Genomic DNA, 19763 nt, shown 5'->3' on the forward strand with positions numbered 1-19763 from the left:
CCCAAACAGATCCAAAAACTCTCGGGTGATGACTGAAGATCAGCTTTGTGATTTTGTTGATTTCTCTGCCAATAAATCCAAAAGTGAGAACAGATGTGCCAGAGCAAGAGCAGAGACTTTCCTTTTCAAAGGCAGTTTGAAAAAGTTCATGATTAAAGACTAACTTCCAGGCTCTTGTCAATAGTTCCAAAATTAAGTTTGTCACAACACTTTATATAATGCTAATGATAAGCTATTTATTGTGTGGAAAATGTCAGTTTATTTCTTACTCTGTTCTTTTGATCTAATACTGCCTGGCATGTTGAAGTCTCGATATTTAGGTCTCTGCAGTGATTAGGACGGGAGAGCTCTGGGGCTGTGGAGGGGGATGTGCAGGGATGAGAGAGAGGGGAAGCTCACCCAGGGGGACAGGGGACCCTGAAGTTGAGCAGCTCTTGTTCTGGTATCACAGCAGAACATTTATTGCTGATTTATGTATTAGATACTTTGCACAGCTCCATGTGAGGCCAAGAGCAGATATGATGAGGGAAGAGGCTGGGAACAAAGGGCTGGCTGCAGGGCAGGAGGAGCCTTGGCCCCGGAGAGCCCATGGGTGGCTGTGCCGCCTGTCCCTGCACAGGCAGAGGCTGCACCCGCAGCGGGCACTGCTCGAGCCAGCCCGGCCAGAGCAGCTGCCTTGGGAACGCTCTGGGGGCTTCCAAAGGGAGCGGGAAATGCAATCTGGACACCTCTACATGGCACCTGAATGCCATTGCTGGTCTCAGTGAGCATTTCCCCACTAAACCAAAGTGCAGTGACGGTGCTGAGGAGCGCTGAGTTCCTTCGGTGTTGCAGCCCGAGTGGAGTGCCCATGGTCAGAGGGGCACAACAGCACCCCAAGGGCTGCTGCAGGACTGAGAGAGCTGAGCTCACTGGCACAGCTCGGGAGTTTGAACCTCTCTCTCCAATATACTTTTCAAGCTAAAGCTCTGTAGCTTACTATTGATTAGAAAATAATTTGAGGGCAAATAGAAGATTTCAGCTTGCTCACTGCTAACCATCAAACTGTGCAGAATTGTGAGAAAACAAGGGCAGGTAAGATGGCAATATTCCCATTCTGTGAAAAACTCAATTTTAACATGTATCCATTTTAAACACCTCAAATAACATATCAGTTCTAGGAGGAAATGCATCTTGCTGCAAAAATTTCAGTGTTAGAAGTAGTCCTAAATGGAACAAAAAACATTGGGGCAAAATTTTTTTTTAAATTTCATTAAAGAATTTCTAAAGTCTTAGAAGTAATAAAATCATAATCAGACTTGAAATAGACAAAAGTCAAATTCAGGCATAAACCATCTTTTAGTGTGACTCCTTGTGTTGATAATACTCTCTAATCTACTAATAGGGAAGTATTGCATCAGCATCTTATTTATTTTCCAGTTGTCAGAGTATGGATAGTGGTAAAATATTTAAATAAATTCTAAAAAAATTGTTGTAGATAAAAGTCCCTCATTGTGTTTCTTGATAGACACACACATATCCCTGTTGTATTTCTATAAATAGCATTTAGTATCGGAAACAAACTCGAATCCTGTCTTTGATTAACAATGATTATTCTGTAGGGAATTTGAAGCAATGAGTGAACTGGTTTTTTCTGTTCAAAGAGTCTGTGTAAGCGAGAATTGAAGTGTCATGCACCTCTGGCACAGAGCAGAGTTAATTGAATGGAGTTAGTTCCTAAGGCTCCACGGCTGCCCCCAAAGCACAGGTTATCGATTCCTCGGAGGGAGTAACCCCACCATTAACTCTGGTCTGCTGTGCTCTGTGCCGCAGCCCCCACCTGCCCTGGTCTGTAATTCCTTGCTAAAAGCAGGTGAAAAGAAGTCATGGAAGGAAGGGAACCTTGTGTTTTCCTTGCCAAGCCTCTCTGTTTGCCCAGGAGCTGCCTGGGAGGTGAGTGGTGGGGCCAAGCCCAGGGCCCTCAGTGCAGCAGCTCCCCCTGCACAGCTCCCTGGGCACGCTCCACTTGGAACTTAAATGTACAGGGACCTTGGAAAGTTTCCTGTTTAAAGGAGGTTATCTGTATAAATCACAAGAGCATCAGCTCTTCTTGAAGATGTAAATGTTTCTAGTGGTATAAGTGGACTTTCCCATGACACTGGAATAGGATACAGTGAAGGAACACTCACTGTTACTCACTTTCCTATGTGTGTGTCTTCTTGGGAAAGTAGTCATTTCATTTTATCAAATATTCCTGAAACTGAATATCACTGGTTTGATCAGGTTGACCTGGGTCTAGTTCTGACAAGCCTCAAGTACCTGCAAGGCCTGTGCCAGTCTTTGGCCAGCCTTAATATAAAAATTCTTTGAGTGTCTGATTGTCCTTGTCTTTGCTGGGCCTTGTCACTATTGAACTTTCACCAGTCTCTAAGAAGACTCTGGCTTTGACTTCACCATCCCCAAGTGCAGTCTGTGCTCCAGCCTCCTGCCTGGCTTCAGTCTGCCATTTGTTCTTTGTCCTGAGCCCCCAGGCTGGGGACAGCAGGGGTGGCACTGCAGGGCCCTTCCCAATCCATGTGCCCTGGAGGGGAGCGCTCCCTGCCCTGCCCTGCCCTGCGCTGCCGCAGCCCGTGCAGTGCCCACCCACTGCCCCAAGGGTGCACTGCTGGTTCGTGTTCATCCTGTGTGAGCTCCCTCTGGCCTGAGCAGTAGCTTCTCCCCCTGCTTTGGGAGCAACGGCAACCCAGGAGTGACCAGACTTGTGATGCCTCTTTTAAAGGACTTGGAATTTCTGACAAACCCATTTCCAGAGCGAGAAATCTGAGTATGCTGTTGGATTCGTTCATGTTTCGTGCGTGACAGAAGAAGGAGGCAGAAACCAAATTGTACCTTTCATCCAGTACACGCAGTTTGTTTGCTGTTTGAACAACACGAGTGGTCACTTTCTGCAGTTAAGGAAGTGTTTGCAAGATTGAATGCTGCCTGTGTGAGCTCACTTTAAAAAAAAAGAGTGACCTGCCAACCCATGTTATGACCTCTGGTAATTTGTTTAAAAGCTTTACAATTTTCCCAGGTGGTTTCACAACAAACCTTAGCAGCTAACCAGGATACTGGTGAGCTGGATAAAGCTGAATTCTTTTTCTAGAAGTTTTCATCAGGTGAAGAGGGTTAGACTAGCAGGATGATAGTTGATGGTTTTCAGTGCCCCACTTGTTTTTTCCCTGCTCTGTTGGTGATTAGAATGGAAGGCTGTCTCGCCAGATGCAATATGTTCAGATGGAGGAACACTTACCAAGCAGTGCTTCTATAGTTAAACAAAAGTGAAGTTATGGCCAAGCATATTCTTTACTCCCACAGATTCTATTTTTCATTAGGTTTATTCATAGTTTTACCGTTGACAGAGAAATGGCTTTAAACATTCTTCCTTATAGGAAACAAATGGTCTAATTCTGGCTTCCTGAGCAGACAGGCTTTGTTTATTGAGTTTTAACCATGTTATATAACTCCTCTTATCACACGTTTAGGAATTCAAAGGCAGGTTTCTAGCCTGAAGGTCTCTGATAACATCCTATTTTCTCCTGTATTTGTCCTATATAGTTTCCAACTTTGTGGCACTACTAATACTCTGTCAATAATTTCTGCCACTCTCTTCAGATAACAACACAACCTAACTTTTAGTAGAGATGATATTTTCGATATATAAATCTTCTCTATTAGATAATCAATTTATTATTGCAATCTTATTTCCCTACAATTAATATGTTAAAGCCTTATTCAGTGACAGCACAGAGCACTAATAATTAGTGTTTCCCTTGCAAAATTTAAAAAATATATCAAAACTCAGCTTCAGGGGTTTGTATCTTTTCAGAGGAGGACACTTATCAAGTTTTATATCCTTTCAGAGAAGATTTGTACAAACTGTTACAGCAAAGTGCACTTTCATTATTTGCAATCAGCTGTATTTTGAATTTGAAGAATTGGAATCCTTTGTATTTTGATCAAATCAGTGGACACATCTTTGCTGAGAAAACTTTCTAGTTTCATTTTTTGTGTCTACCTGACAGCGGTGCCTGTTTCTTTGGTATCTGCAGTCCATTTGTGCAGGGACACTTTCTGGTGAAACCCTCACCCAGGCCTGTCCCTGCAGCTTCCATGTCTTCCCACTGCCCTGAAGGAGACACTGGGTATCTGCAGGCTCAGGCTTCTCCTTAGACTCCTGTAATACCTGCTAAAGATACTTATGCAGTTAAAGTCAGGTTTGTAACTTTAAGTCAATCAGATCTTTTAAAAGACAAAGCAAGAGTGATGCTTTTCCACCAGTGATGCAATAGAAAGACAAAACTGGGTTGCCAAAGCTACAAAGCTGCTTGTTCTTTGTGCAGATTGCACAAGACTTTTCCAGGAGATTTTGACTAAGGGGAGTGCAGCCCTTACCCCCAGGCTGAAACACCAAAACCCTGCTCTGCCAGTGTCATTCTGGAGTTCCTGGAGTGCAAGGAGTACACAGACTCATGGAAAAGGTTGCATTTGCTCTTGGTTCAGTGCAGTCTTAGGAGTGGAAAAACACGTCATTTGCTACACAAATTGTAGGGTTTGGTGGGGAGCTTTGACAGCAAAGTTTTTGTGTATCCCTGATCACCACTGTGTTTCCAGGAGGATGTGAAAGTTTACAGGAAGCATCAAGAAGGGATGTTTACTGTCACACTTAATCAAGCTGCATGTTCAGAGAAAAAAACTTGTTGTGGCAATTACTCACTGGAAATGTGCCCCTTTTATCCTGGGCTTTGTGCTATTTCTGGTATGTGCAAGTTTTTCGTCACGTAATTTGGATTCATGAATTCCAGCATATGGTCTTTCTGATTTATTTATGTTGTTGCTGATGGTGTGATTGCTTAACTTCTTTATCTGGCTTTTTTTATTCTTTCACTTCATGCCTGGATTTCTGACAAAATTTTAGATAGTGAATAATGAATTAAGCAAGATGTTTGGCTGTACCAAAAGTTGCAGCATCTTTTGGGACTCAGAAATATTACACACATACTGAACTCAGGCTTTGGATAGAGACTTGTGTGGGTGGCAGAACATACCTATCTGAAGTGCAAAGGCCGAGGACTTAAATGTGTATTTACATAATAGTGTATTTACATTAGATGCACTAAAACAGGCTACATCAGAATGCAAATGTCAAAATGCACACTACTTTCAGCCTAACAAGGGGGTATAAAATAATTTAGAATATAAATAATGGATACAAACTAAGAAAACATATGGTAAAATCACAAACTGGGAATTAGTTTTGCTGAAGTCCACTGAAAGTAGAAGTTTTCCAATTAACCTCACTGAGAAAAGGTTTGGATCCTGGATAAACTGCTCTGTGTTCTCATTCAAGCACATCTGGATACCTTCCAGCTTTGCAGGGACAAGGCGTCTGGCTTGGGAATTTAGCAACAATGACTGTATTTTCCCTCTGAACTCCATTTAATATACTGACAATGAATTCCCAGGTGGGTTTTGTACCACATGCTGGTTGGACAGTGTAGTGCTGCCTGCAGGGTGAGGTACCTGCACCAGGTGTAGGTGTCACACTGTTCCTGCTGTCTAGGACTTATCTGGGGGGTGTGTTGTTTCCTTTTGTCTCCTCCCCTCCTGATCCTGTATGTCAGGCTGTAGGTGATGTTGTGGACTTCAGCTATGTGGTCTCCACTTATGATTAACTGCTGCTCTAGTTGTTGGTATCTAGTTGTGTAATTAAGACATTCCCACTATTCCTAACTGAGGAAAAAATTTTCCTCCTGTGTTCATGTGCTGCAAATCCTTCCTGAAACAGAATGTTCTGTGCATTGCCCTGATTTAGGAGGGGGCACAACTGTGGGAGAACCTTCCTACATGATGCTTTGAGAGCTGCCCTCCCTGGTCCTTGAGGAGCAGCCCTGCTGCATCCTCTCCTTCGGTGCAGGGGAAACCAGGTAGGGAGACCTGAGCCTGGCAGGCAGGACTAAAGCTCCAATTTCATCTCAGACTTTTTGTCACTTCCATTCTCCTCCTGAAAATATCTTGCTAACTGGGGTGTAAGTCAGGAGAAGGAAATGCAGGAGTGGCTGTGGAGCAGCCTGGCACTGTGTGGCACTGCCCGGGCGCTCAGTGGCACGGGGTGCCAACACAGAGCAGGGTGGGCAGCAGGAGATGGGAGCCAGCAGGAGGCCAGCTCTTTATTAAACCAGCAGAGCTTGTAGACTGTGTATTATTGTGCACTTTGCCCAGCACTGCCTGCTTTGCTGGGTTAGGCAGTCTGAGTGGCAGGAGGGAACACCCCGAGGAAGATCCGTGGCTTCCTTTATGTTCAATCCAGCACTGAGCACACTCCGGCACGTCATTAACAGCCTTCCTTCATTACAGGAGCCTGGTGATTAAAACCCCTTTAATTACATAAGGCCTCTTGAGAAATATTATCTAAAAATTTAGCAATGCACATCAGAAAATGTGTTACCTAGGCAGCTGAAAGGTTGGGGGTTTTTATCAGCCTAAGTAAGCAGTTAGAGACCAGTCAGAAGTGGAAATAACCTGATGTCATCTGTGATACTTCTAAGATTTCAGATTACTGATTAATCATCACTAATTAAGATGTGAACAGAGCCAGAGCAGCTGGATGTTTGTTTCTGTGCCTGAACACTTTGAAAGATGTGGCTGATGTGTATTTTTCCTGCATTGTTTTTCATTTCTATTTTATTTCTGTAACCTGATAATCAACAAATTTGAAAAATGCTGTTCCCGGAAGTGGGGGAAATTCCTGCAGTGTTGCATTTCACTTTTCATCTTTTATTGGAGTTTAGTTTTTCAGACCACCTAATTAATTTCAAGTGTGGGCAAAATGTTGTCAGCTATATATGTTTTGAGATTTTTTTTCTTTGTTTTCTTTTTGCTTCGGTGTTATTTTTTCTTTTTCTTAAATGCCAGCTTTATCTCCTTAGTGGTAGGCCACATTCCAAGCCAAGTGACATTTGGAAATGCTAGTCCTGCTCATGTATGATGAAAATGGCATGTGGAAAAGTAGGGGGGTGAAGTGAATAATTTGAAGGGGTAGTATGGAATTATATCTACCAGTTTTCTAGGGCTGTGTTGTTGAAAAGCAAATGTTATAAAAACCAGTGCTAAACAGCAAGGTCAGAAGATCTAAGCCACTTCAGGTAATGAATGAAAATCACATCAGTGCTTTCATTCAGGTCCTTAATTGTAGTAAGAACATAGGAAATTAAAATATTTGCTATAATTGATTGCATTTTATTCTGAGACAGCTCGAGGCAGGTTTGGGATATGCCCCTACCAGTACCTGGGATTACTCAGCAAACTTTCCATCTGATTCATTGATTGTACTGGTAGACCCAAAAGAAGTTTTAGCCATAAACATGATGGGCTTTTGAGTGTGAGACTGAGAAAATCCTTGCCTGTACTTTCCTCTTACAATAGATCTTTCCAACACTGCCCTTTGAGACGTGTGGCTCACACAGCAGGCTCTGCTGGGCAGCGTTCAGGGCCAGCAGTTCAACACACCACCCCTTAGCACCTTCTGTGTGTGATTTAGAGAGACTGTGACAAAGTGAAGCATCAGCTCCAGCAGGTGAGATTATCAGGCTGCAGAAGCAAACATAGAGTGCCTAACAAGCATAAAGAACACTTTAAAAAGGCACTTCCACGGGGCCACTGCATTGGAAGCACTGCCACAGCCTAACAGCTTTCTGGCATTGTGGAATACTTTCCTCATGTCTTTCTGGCCTTAGAATGTCCTAAGGAGCAAAACAGTTATTGAGCTATAAAGCATCTGGATCTTCTCTGACATAAGAGACCACCAACTTTCTTGAGATAGAGATAAATGCAGTGACCAAATCACTTTACAGTTTTAGGAAATAAGTCAATCTCAGTAATACATTTCTATCCTGAGACATGTTTTGAGATCTCATTATTAATATTGTGTGTCCACAAAAAAAAAAAGGGCTCATGTTCCTTTACTTGATAAACTGCCCCAGAAGGAAAAAAGGCGTGACAGGGAAAGTGGTGTGAAGGTGCTCAAAGGTATTTATTAGAGCAGGCTGTTTGTGTGATGTGACTGTATACACAGGGAAAATGAGTGCAACCTGCACACTGGCTGGGATGGAGGTGTTAAAGTGGGAATTTGGAAGGGCGGGTCAGCTTGTTACTGAAGCTCCAACCAGAGGTTTGTCGGAAGCCATTGAGTGAGGGCTGAGGCTTAAAGCCGTGCAGTGCAGGAGGTTCCTGTCTCATGGGGAGCTTGTCTGGGAGCCTGTGCTCGTTGCTGTCACTGCTGAGCCAGCGGTGCTGGGAGAGCATCCTCCCTGTTCTCCCCAAGATGTGTGCTGTTAACAACCTCCCACATGGCCACCAGATGGGCTGCTGGAATGGGCTCTTTGCCTGTGAGGACAGAGCCTGCTGGAAGCCAGAGCAGATGTGTGGAAGTTGGTGGGATACCGCAGGGAGGGATCTGCCTCCCGGCAGTGTCAGCGTTACCCAGAGGAGTGGCTCTGGCACTGGGCAGGTCCCCAGCAAGTTTGTCACTTGTGCCAACTTGTTTACTGATAATGATCACATCTGAGAGTATAAAAAAGCTTTCAAACACTAATACAAAAAGAATTGGTTTGATAGACAAACACTTACAACCCTTTGCATTTTATTTCTAGAACTCACTGTTTTTCTACTTTGTATTTTAGCTGCAGGCAAGAAGCATTAAATAGAGTATGAAATGATTACTACTCTTTTTTTTATGCTTTATCTCTTCAGCTATTTTCCCCTCATAGTTTTAAAATTAAGATAGACCCCAATTAAAACTATGGGGGTTTCTGTTTGTTTTCTTCTCACTGCTTTTTGGAGTGCCTAAGCCATTCCTCCATGTGCAGTGACTGTGCCTCTTTCCAAGGAACAGGTCTCCATATTAAAAACAGTAATAGTTTGCACTTGCTTGGCCACTTTTATTAACTTTGGACACTTTTATTAACTTTGAAGTACCTTATAGGTACTGGTTAATTAAGTTCTGTAGAACTGCTGTCACAGCATAGGCAGGGCTGGGTAAATTGATAAACAGAGTGGAATTGTTGTTTCCCTAAATTCATAATGGGATGAAGTCAGCTCTGTGATAATTTGTTTAGCCCCTTTATAGAGGTTTATGCAGTTTAAAATTCTCCTGTTCAGTGTTCCATTTTTCCAACACATGTAAGAGAGGATTGCAAAGCACATCATAAAGGTGATCATTGCATTTGTGAGAGGCTCAGTTATAACCACTGTGTTTCCCTTACCTCTTCTTAATTGGTCCCTTTGACTTTCTAAGTTTATATTTCTCCCATGCTTCCAGTGCTATAAATATCCTTACTGCTGAACTGCTCTTTAAAAAAAAAATCACATGTAGGTAGATCTTTTTTCTTGATATTATCAGTGTTATCTCTAACCAGTGTCCTCTTGGTCAAGTTTCTGGGCTAAATTTGCTTACAAGGGATTATTAAAGCTCCAGCTCATGATGACTTGTCTGTTTATGGTGCAGGGAAGTTATGTGTGGACTGTGGTGTTTGCATATATACAGACATTTGCATACATTTACAATAATAAATGTGTAAGAAGCTGTAAAACATGGTATCTGCAGAATCCTGAGTCCTCAGAATAATTCATAATTTCTCTACATCTCTCAGTATTATTAATTCAGCTGAAAGAAGATATGATAATGGCAAGGGTAGATTCTCTTCCTCAGAGTTCTTCTTTAACATATTATTTTTAAATGATATCTGGGTAATGTGAAAAGCCCATCAGGACCGATCAGAAAAGTGCCAAAAAATCAACTTCTCTTCTACTTTATTAAATGTGTTTTAATAGACCACTAGTTTGAGAACTAATGACTCTGATCTTGAGCATGACCTGGTAATAAAATGTAAGTGCTGTTTGGGGGTGTGTTTGAGATACTGTGTCATTTTCACTGAAAATGAAAAGCAACAAAGGCATATAAATGTTTTAGGTCGGTGAATTAAGGTCAAATTGTGCTTTGCATTAAATATATATAAATATTTTCTAAGATGTCAGAAGAGAGAGGGTCTTGTACACTGAGAGACCAAACTGAAACACAATTACTATCTCCATTCTCATTGCATGGTTTGTAATTCAGGCTTTATTTAGGTTACAGTTTGCTTAAAAATAAAATTACAAAATCTTTGAAGTTTTTCTTACAAAAACTGCCTTCTTGATGTTTTCCATTAGACATCCTGTGCACTGTTTTAATCTTCAGGTTGGGAAAGGTTAGAAGATAATGCTTGTCAGCCTTCAGCAGCTAAAGATTTGCTTTAGGACAAGAACATACCATGGAACTTTCAAGAGAATTCAATTTTAGATTTCACTTCTGTTTCAGAAACTAACATTAATCAATCCTACCATATTAAAATTCAGGCCAGAAAATAAACTGAAACCAGCAAACAAAAATGGCAATTTGTAGCAATTCCTGAATCAAGCTCACCTACAGAGTTCACCCTGAGCCATGTTTCTTACTTTAAAACTCTAAAATATGGAGGGAGTTTTGAAATTTGCTCTCTGAGAGGTCTCAGGACATGTAAGTTGTTTCATTGCCCTACTCAGTGCTTGTCCCTACCAAGAACATCCTTAGGTGACCTTGTTGATTCTGGTAAAATTGAATAGGATGAACAGAGTTTGGCTGCAAGTTTTGCACATTTTACTTTTATTTTCGAATGACAGGCAGGCCTTCTGAAGCCAAATCCTGCTGAAAGAAATGATATTACTGAAGCGAATGGATGAAAAGAAAAAGTTGGCAAATACACAATACAAGTTTGTTTACGTGGTAAGTAAAACATCAGTATAATACATTCTAAAACAATGAAATTGCTGACCTTTTGTTAAAAAAAAAAGTATCATCTCTGTTTAGATCCATAAATAAAATCTGGATCCAGTGGAATTGGATGAGCTATTGCTAAAGATGATCTATGAATAAATATGCCTATATTTAAATGCCTGCAATTTGATTAATTTAAGCACATGTCATTAACATGAGCTGGAAGTTCCATTCTGCTGGTTGTCAAATGTCTGGTAGTTCTAGAGCCAGTCTTGGATATAAACCAGAATGGAAAAGGAGTCCTGGGATATTTCAGGTTTCAGTCTTTGGTTCGTACTGGATCTAAAGCTGGATGGATTTGTGATTTGTAATTAAATGAAAATAATTTCAGTCCTTCTCTGGGAGAGAACAATCTTCCTTTCTGTCTTCATGACAATGTTTACTTCAACAGAACTCTGCTTCAGCCTAAAAAACATAGTCATGATAGAAATTTCTTGTTTTTCATGATTATTATAATGCCTGTGTTCCAGAACTGCTAAGAATTGAAATTACAGAATTAATAATAACATTCTTTTACCTCCCACAGGACATATAAAAAACTCTCAAGTACACTTTTGCATGAATCTTTTCTGATAAAACAAGAGCAGATAGTCCTGCAATTAGTTAATATTGAAAAAATCAGTTGACTTGAATATTTAAAAGCAGAGATACAAAAATACAGCTATTTTCTAAATACATGTTCCTCATACTTGCCAGGCTATGTGCTCTTTTTTCCCCTCTTAAAAAAAGAAAAAACAAAAAACCACAAAACTTTTTGGACTACTCTAGTCACATCAGTGACAAAACAGACATCAGGGAACGAGCAGATATCCATTAGAGTCACATCTGGTAGGTTTGAGTGACACTCAGTGGCACTGATTAACCACAGAATAACATGCCAGGAATGTAACAGGAGCCGTCACTTCTGCCTGATCCCAATCCATCACTCACTCCCTGCAAGTACAAATGCACATTCACAGCAGAACGAGTTTGACCCACACTCTTATCAGAGTAATAGCGAGAAACTATTGCCACAGTTCTGGATGGGAAAAAATCAAATACAAGGCAAGTGGCAGGAAGCAAATTCCCAGCTGGGAATACCTGTTGTTAAATGGCACCGTGGCACTGCAGGAATCAGACACTCCACACTGAGGGTGCTGCCCAAGGTGAGGATTGCCAGGGCTCGGGCTGAGAGATGGAAAATAATAGAGCAAAATGCTGGGGCATCATGTCAACAGTGCGGTGCTTCAAGGATCCCTTTTTCCATCAGTACAAGCCATCAGATTATGTAATGCTTGGAGCAACAAGAAGGAGCTTAAAAAGCGTGGGCTGGTCTTTGAGCTGGGTCTGGGTAAGGCAGTTCAGCACATGCTGGGTCTGCTGCTGCTGCTGGTAGTGTGTTGCTGACTCAGCACAGAGCTAAGTTCCTGTACCTTGAATGTGCTTAAATGCTTTGGATCAGTCCCTTTAACCTTGTGATTTCAGTATTTCAGCTCCCAAACTATCTTAATGTAATGCAGGTCAGGTTCTACCTTGCTAGCCAGTTATTCCGAGGGGAATCCTCCTACTCCTGCAGCTTGAGGCACCACTCAATCTGGTTGCAGTTTCTTTGCATTTGGTGTCTTGCCAGACACCATAGTGTGATGTTGGGATCATCTGAATGTGTCATGTGGAGTTGGGAGTACATGGACAATTTTACAAAGCTCTTGTGAAATACATCAGTAAATATAAAGTCATTCTGCGTCTTCCAGTACATTTCCTCTATTCCACGTGGCCTCTGGTGCCGGCCCTGGCAACACAGAGCCCAGAATGCACCACACATTTGAACAGCATTTGCCAGAGAGAATATACAAGGACTGACCACCTTCTGCATTCCACAAAAATGACCTTTGTACTTACACCACTTGAATCTGTACTGCTCTAATTTGGTTTTAGTTGTTTGTGTATCAGAGAGAAAGATTTTCTAGGCTGTTTTTTGAGACAGCCATATTCCCCAGCCATATTTTGACAGATACACTGCACAGTTACTCTTACAAACTTTTCTATTACAACCTGTTAAAGCTATTGCAGCAAGAACAATGCTGTACCATAGCCTCCAGTTCTGCCTATATATTTGCTAGACTTGTGTACATCAGAGCCAACTCAAAGCAGGGATGCTTTAAATGGGAATAACAACTGGGAACAGAGCAACCTTTTACACTGGAAAGAATCAGTCTATCTACAAAATAAAATACCCATTACATATAATTATTTCCTGAAACAAAAAATTGTTTTGGTAAAGTGTAGAGCTTGCACAGTATTCCACAAGAAATGACTGTGCAATAATCTTTTTTACAAGAAGATGGCTTTCTGAAAGCAAGCCATATGCATAATGCCCCCTAATAAGAGATGAATCTGATTGAAAATAACTGTGCAGATAATCTCCTTCCATTTTTAAAAGCACTAAGCTCTGTGTGATTGGCACAATTGCATTAATAATTTATAGCCACTGGGAATTGTTGGTTTCTGCCTTTTTTTGGGAGTGTGAATCACGAATGATTGCTCATTTTAACAATATTGAAAAAGATTGGAGAAGTAAAGCTGAAGGGAGGAAATGTGCTGACAGAATGTGCAATAATTGTGTTGGCCAGCCTGACTCCTGGAACTGGCTATCAAACATGCTCGGGCTGCTCAGCAAGCGAGAATCCTCACACGAGGAAAACATCATCTCTGGAAAGAGGCACCAGTGGCTGCTATTGTTTGAGGATGATGAACACTCCCTATATTGTTTATTTTTTAGATGTGGTATAAAGTAAATTCCAAAATGTAAACTAGGCTTTATTTGGTTTGTTGCAGTGTCAAAAAGCTTTAACACTTAAGCTGTCACTGCTGTTCCTGACAGAGCAAAGTAGGACAATCAAAAATGATGCACGAAAGGAGCTCTCTGTGCTTGACTTGTCTGTTCTTCACATGTAGTGGTGTATATTTGTGTACTGAACTTGTTTCTTTGGAGATTGAATGCAACTTATTTTGTAGAAGGATTGGGCCTTTAATATAAGATCAGTTACTATTGTTACCTTTTGAGACATACGCTTAATACACCTCTTCAGTTTTGAAAGTGTAGGTATTTCTGTATTGCATTACATACTATTTAGCTGGGGGTTTTAGTGCTAAAATGCAAGTCATGTATTGGAAAATTCATCTTTCCATCCATACAGACACAGAACAAAGATACTCACACTTTAAGAGGAACAGTTGGTGGCTTCTGAGCTATAAAAACAAATTCAGTCAGTGTTCACAAACCTTTACAAACATATAGCATTTCTGTACAAGAATCAATTTTAATTAGTCAGAGGTTTCACACATCTCCATTAGTTTAACAAAACTATTAGTGGCATTTACTGTGCCTCTTTCAAACTAGTTTTTGAAAGCCTCACTCTGAGTGATGAGATTGTGTCTAAGCAAGACATTCTGTTTAATGTATTTAGTTCAGATCTCTAAGGAAAACCCACAACATTTGCTTCTGACTTCTGGTGTGGTAGGGATGGTCTTGGAAAAGAACCACAAGCAGCAGATCTCCAGGAACGACTTGGAAGAGTCGCTCACAGCCCGTGGTTTATGATTTTCATCTTGCTTGTTCTCCCTTCCAGCTGTCTGGGCTGCTCCTTCCTCTGTGTTTCCTGTCTTTGGTGGGTGTGAACCAACTGACCCCTGGGCCAGTTTTGCCCCAGCACTACTAAACCACTGTGAAAGTCCCCCATCAGCTCTGAATTCTGTTAGCAGAACATTAACACTGGCAGGTCCAGGTCGGGGCACAGCATTTACACTGGAAGATCCAGGTTGGGGCACAGCATTAACACAGAAGGTACAGGTTGGGGCACAGCATTAACACAGAAGGTACAGGTTGGGGCACAGCATTAACACAGAAGGTACAGGTTGGGGCTGTCTTGTGTGCAGCTCCCTCAGCACTGCTCAGTTCCTCTCCCTCCAGCAGTGCTCCCAGTCCCTGGGTGCCCTTCCCAGCAGGGATGCCCAGGCTGCCATGGCGTGAGCCAAGTTTGTCCTTGGTGGTATCTGCTTTCAGGTCACAGAAGGACACGGTTAAGCTTCCCAGTGACTCTCTCAGCTTGGCAGGTGCCAGCACACGACCCTTTCCGATATGTCTGCTTGTGTCCCTGCGTGGGGACTCCGTGGCACAGCTCGCTGCTCTTGGCCCCCAGGCTAGCCCATTCCATGCACACAGCTCCCCTGCCTCAGTCCTGGTGTTTCCCTCCTCCTGCAGCACTGGCCACGTGCTCTCCTCACCCCGCTCCAGTACCGTGTGATCCTTGCGGCAGAAACACTGCTGTGGTACTGAAAAGCTCTGCAAGTCAAGAGGCTGCTACAATTTCCATGGCTCGAGGGTTGTGAGCTCTGGGTGGGACCCCGAGCAGCCCTTCTGCTGGCTCGGAGCACCTCTGAGGAGAAACACCACAATTTGCAAAGGAGCTTAAGGGAGTAGGTGCCTGATCTCCCCGAATTCCTTAGAAAATCTCATTTTAAAATATTTAGTGTGTTTTTTTTTCTTTTTTTTTAATCTTCTTTTCCCCCCCCAGAATAAGGGAAGACTTTGTTTACTGAAAATCAACTTCAAAAGCACGCAGAGTTTTAAGAGGTTTTCCCTCCTTGTTCTTAATTGCTCTGCATTTTACAGTTCCTTGGTGAGTATATCCATGGATTTGAAGAAGCCTGTACGGAGACACTCAGTGAATGGATTGCAAAGATAATCCCATTATGTTCAACCCAACTGCAGGAGTTACTGTCATTTTATTTTCCATAAGAGGAGGTGTAAGGCTTTTCTAGGCGTGTGTGGATGGCTGAGTGTAGAGCAACATGCAGTAATTAGATAAAGTCAGCAATAATAAGAAACCAGAGCTTCCTACTAATCATTTCTGGAGCTATTTTTGGTGTGATTATTTGTGAGAAAATTAGAAAGATCCGAACATTGAGAGTGTAGCAAACTACAGACCTATTCCCTATACAAAATAAATAGCCAAACAGAAGATAAGTACAAAATATATACTTCTAAGAAAATTACCATGGAAAACTGTCATTCTTGCCACAGGAGAAGGGATTATGATGTGATAAATCTTAATTCCCACTGGAACTTTTAGACTTCTATACTCCCTGGGAATTCTTCCCAGCAGTAATGGCTATTTCTGGCCTTTATGCTCTTCATTCAAAGACTGTCTCATCTGATCTGCCGTCTGGGCTCACTTCACTGTTGTATATTAGCACATTTTACTACCCATTTTTAAAACAAAAGCCAAAAATCACTGCAACAGACCCCAGAAAAGTATCTGTGGAAGATGAGTGAGTAGACTGATGATTCCAGATGCTGAATGTTACCTCATTTTCACATTAGTTCTGTTGAATAAATCTCGATGGGGAGGCTTTAGGTAATACTTGGCATTCTGAATCTGATCTGTAGTGATGAATTAGAGACCATTAACCAATTGTAAATTTTATTTTTTTTCCTGAGTAGCATATCAGGAAAACATTCAACTTTGTAGAAAGTCAGAAGTGCATATACTTATGAAAATTCTTCCCCATTTTAAGAATTTTTCAGCTATACTCATTTCTGTCCACCTAGTATCCAGTGATTTGGTTCAGATCCAGAAAAGCATAATGGCTTTTGCTACCATGTTGAATGCAATGGCAAATGTCAGATTTATCTGTAGAGCAAGATATTTAACAGCCTAGGAAAATTACAAGAATTTGTCCACAATGTAATCTGAATACAACATTTACCAACTGTAATATATTTTGTATTACATTTTTGTTTGTTTGGGTGTAATTTTCCTTTCTTTGCTCAGGGTACATATTTCAGAAATCACCAAATTTCTTAGCGTGCATTTTTTTCATCCAGAAGTGCAAACCTGAAAGACAAGAACAATCAAAGAACGGCAAAAGATATTTGCTTTAACTGATAGACAAGGAGAATGATGATTCATAATAGGAACTGTAAGTGTTGGTTCTTGGAAAGGAATGGGAACAATTGATTAAGCTACTGCACTTTTGAAACAAGAAGATGTACTGAGCATGAAGTGTCTAGTTCTGGATGCTGCCTTAGAATTTCTGTGCTTTAAAGTGGAACCAGGATCACATATCCCACACTGAGTCAACAAGCCTTTACTGTAGGTGTTTTCATTTTTACTATTATACTATAGGCAAGGAATTTTATTGACTAGAAAACCTTTCTTACACTTTGCTGATTACATTTTTAGTAACAGGTCATAGAATCATAGAATCGATTGGGTTGGAAAAGACCTCCAAGATCATCAAGTCCAACCCTTGGTCCAACTCCAGTCCCTTTACCAGATCATGGCACTCAGTGCCACAGCCAGTCTCAGTTTAAAAACCTCCAGGGATGGGGAATCCACCACCTCTCTGGGCAGCCCATTCCAGTGCCTGATTACTCTCTCTGCAGGGGTTGTTGTGGCCAAACTGCAGGACCCAGCACTTGGCCTTATTGAACTTCTCGCCATGCCCCTGTTTGCCCGCCCCTGTTCGCTGCACTCCAGGTCTCTTGTGCTCCCCAGAGACGTTTTCAAGCCTTCTCAACCTCCTGCTAACGAGCAAGCCACACCTCTGACTCACCTGATAACAGCTGGAGGAGCAGCAGCCAAACCCTAGCAGGAATGTTTTCTTAGGAGCATTAATATTTAAATCTTCCTGCCTGAAATGTTTGGAAACCCCCATTAGAAGTTGTTGGACAAACCAGGCTCCACAATGTCTGTTTGGAAATCCAACCAAACAAATGGAAAGTGTATGTTTGGCTGATGGACAAACTGTCAGTGTTTTCAGGAAAAAAGTGAAATTCAAATTGAATTGTTTCTTCAGCTCTGAAATTGAAGGCATCTTCTACATTCAGTCCAGCATTTTCAGCAGTGTCTTGTATTGTTGGGGGAAAACAGGCATAATCTCCTTTGGTCCTCATCCCACATCTGCAATAGGTATTTAATTAAAAAAAATGGACAAACCCCCTTGTGTAAGAGGGCAGAGGCTCCTTCTTATGCCGTGTATGTACATCAAGTAGGACAGGTGAGCTTTGCCCTTCTTGGGACCTTCATACAACTGTGAGGTGATTGGGATTATTTTTAAACTCTTGGTCTTGGCACTGAATAGGATCAGTACGTTAATTTATCACCCACAGTCTTTCCATGTGGATGTTTATTCAAATACTTGCATTTTCATCACAGATTCAACTTCGTGCTAATGAAAACTTTGGCAGAAAAAAACTTTACATTTGTGGCCAGTACAGTTTAACAGAGTGTAATTACAGTGAGCAAATAATGGAAGAGACAAAGAAAGTGGAGTTCAGAATATTCACAACATTCACAGGAAATAAAAATCACTTTGAATTTGCAAACATGTTGCCTGTTAACACTGGGATTAGGATTCCATCCAGTATTTTAGGGGCATGTTTAAGATGGAAGCTTCATGTTAGTGGAATCACTCAGCCTCTATTGACAGGCTGTCTGCAGGACACCTGCTGTTTTCATTTAAAATACTGCAAATGATAACAATAATGTTCCAAATCTAGAAGGATTTAGAAGTTATATCAGTGATATTAAGAATTCAATAAGCAATCTCAGGCTGCAGTACTGTCCTTTAAAACCCACAGCCAGACTGATGGTTTAATTCACAAACTGTTTAGTCACTATAAAAATTAAAGTACAACAATCAAAAATTGCAGTAAAACTGAACACAGTTTAGTGAGTGGCTGATCTGTATTTACTGCTCCAACCCCACTGAGATTTCCAAACATTCCATTGCTTTTATGGTTCTTTTTCCTTCTGCCTGCCTCCAAATCGTGTCTCTCAGCTTGTGACAACTTTTAATAAGCATCCAGGACTTTTTTCCCAGGCACAACAGAAGAAGTAAATATTATCATATTATTAAACTGTTATGTAGAGCAGCATATTCTGTAGCTACCTCAGGCCATGTTTCCTGCAAAGTAAGGGTCAGGAAAGCTGAAAAGCTACAGAACCCCCATGGAAATTGCATATCACAACACCAACTCAAGAAATTTGAATCTTAATTCAGAAAAGTACATGTCAGAACTTTAAGCTATGATTCTGCATTTATATATTTTCTTAAACATCTGTTTTGTTCTGGTCCGAAAATCTTGTGTATTCATTATCACTCTTTTGTACATGACTTTACTTTCACTGTCTGAAAAGTAAGTTTTGTACTTCTATTTTTTCCTATGAAATAAGGATTTTTAAGACAACTGTCACTTTAGTATAGGAGCAATAAATAAAGCTTCAAGTCAGGATAAAAAGGAAGTATTGCCAGGCCATTTTCCACTATCTAACATATTAAAAGGTTTTATGTGTTCCTGAGTTTCACTTTTTCCACTTTCATATTTATGAGAACCAGGCAAGAGATCCAGGGATATTATAAGGAATCTGTTTATCAGAAAGCAAATTTGCTCATCTTAAATCTGTCTGAGGTAGAAAGCAAGTTAAAAAAACCCTTAATTTTTGTTTTAGCTACATTTTCATGTTGCTGGTTTTTTGCTTTTTTTTTTTTTCTGAGGTTGGTCAATTTTCTGTTGAAGGAAAACCAAGTGATAGGAAGTCAGAGCATTTTTTAGTTTAAACTCTTTCAGTTTGTGTGCACAAGCAGAAGTACTTATAAAGAGCCTACAGTAAATCTTATTTTTAAATATACCAGCCTAGACATCAATGCTTTTCTAGAAGGCACTTTGTCCTAAGAGTGTGCTGTAGTTACACCGGGTCACACTGTGTAAGAGCATCCCAGAACTGTCAATTTATCAGGTGATCAATGATGCCTTTTCTCAGTGCTATAGATTCACCTGGACTAAGAATCGTGGTCCAGATCAGGTGCATAAATCAGGCTGGGGGTGTCCTATGAACTCTACACTTGC

At 41.1% G+C, this 19763-nt stretch overlaps 1 long non-coding RNA gene across 1 annotated transcript in view; it reads left to right on the forward strand.

The window, feature by feature from the left end:
- LOC139679254 (uncharacterized) overlaps positions 1 to 19763 on the forward strand; it is a 268799-nt gene that overhangs the window by 129861 nt on the left and 119175 nt on the right. The window contains exon 8 of the long non-coding RNA XR_011699173.1: positions 10717 to 10819. This is a non-coding gene — a long non-coding RNA (uncharacterized lncRNA). The remainder of the gene's footprint in view (positions 1 to 10716; positions 10820 to 19763) is intronic.

Source organism: Pithys albifrons, chromosome 16, assembly GCF_047495875.1.
Source record: "Pithys albifrons albifrons isolate INPA30051 chromosome 16, PitAlb_v1, whole genome shotgun sequence".
In the NCBI taxonomy this organism is placed as follows: domain Eukaryota; kingdom Metazoa; phylum Chordata; class Aves; order Passeriformes; family Thamnophilidae; genus Pithys; species Pithys albifrons.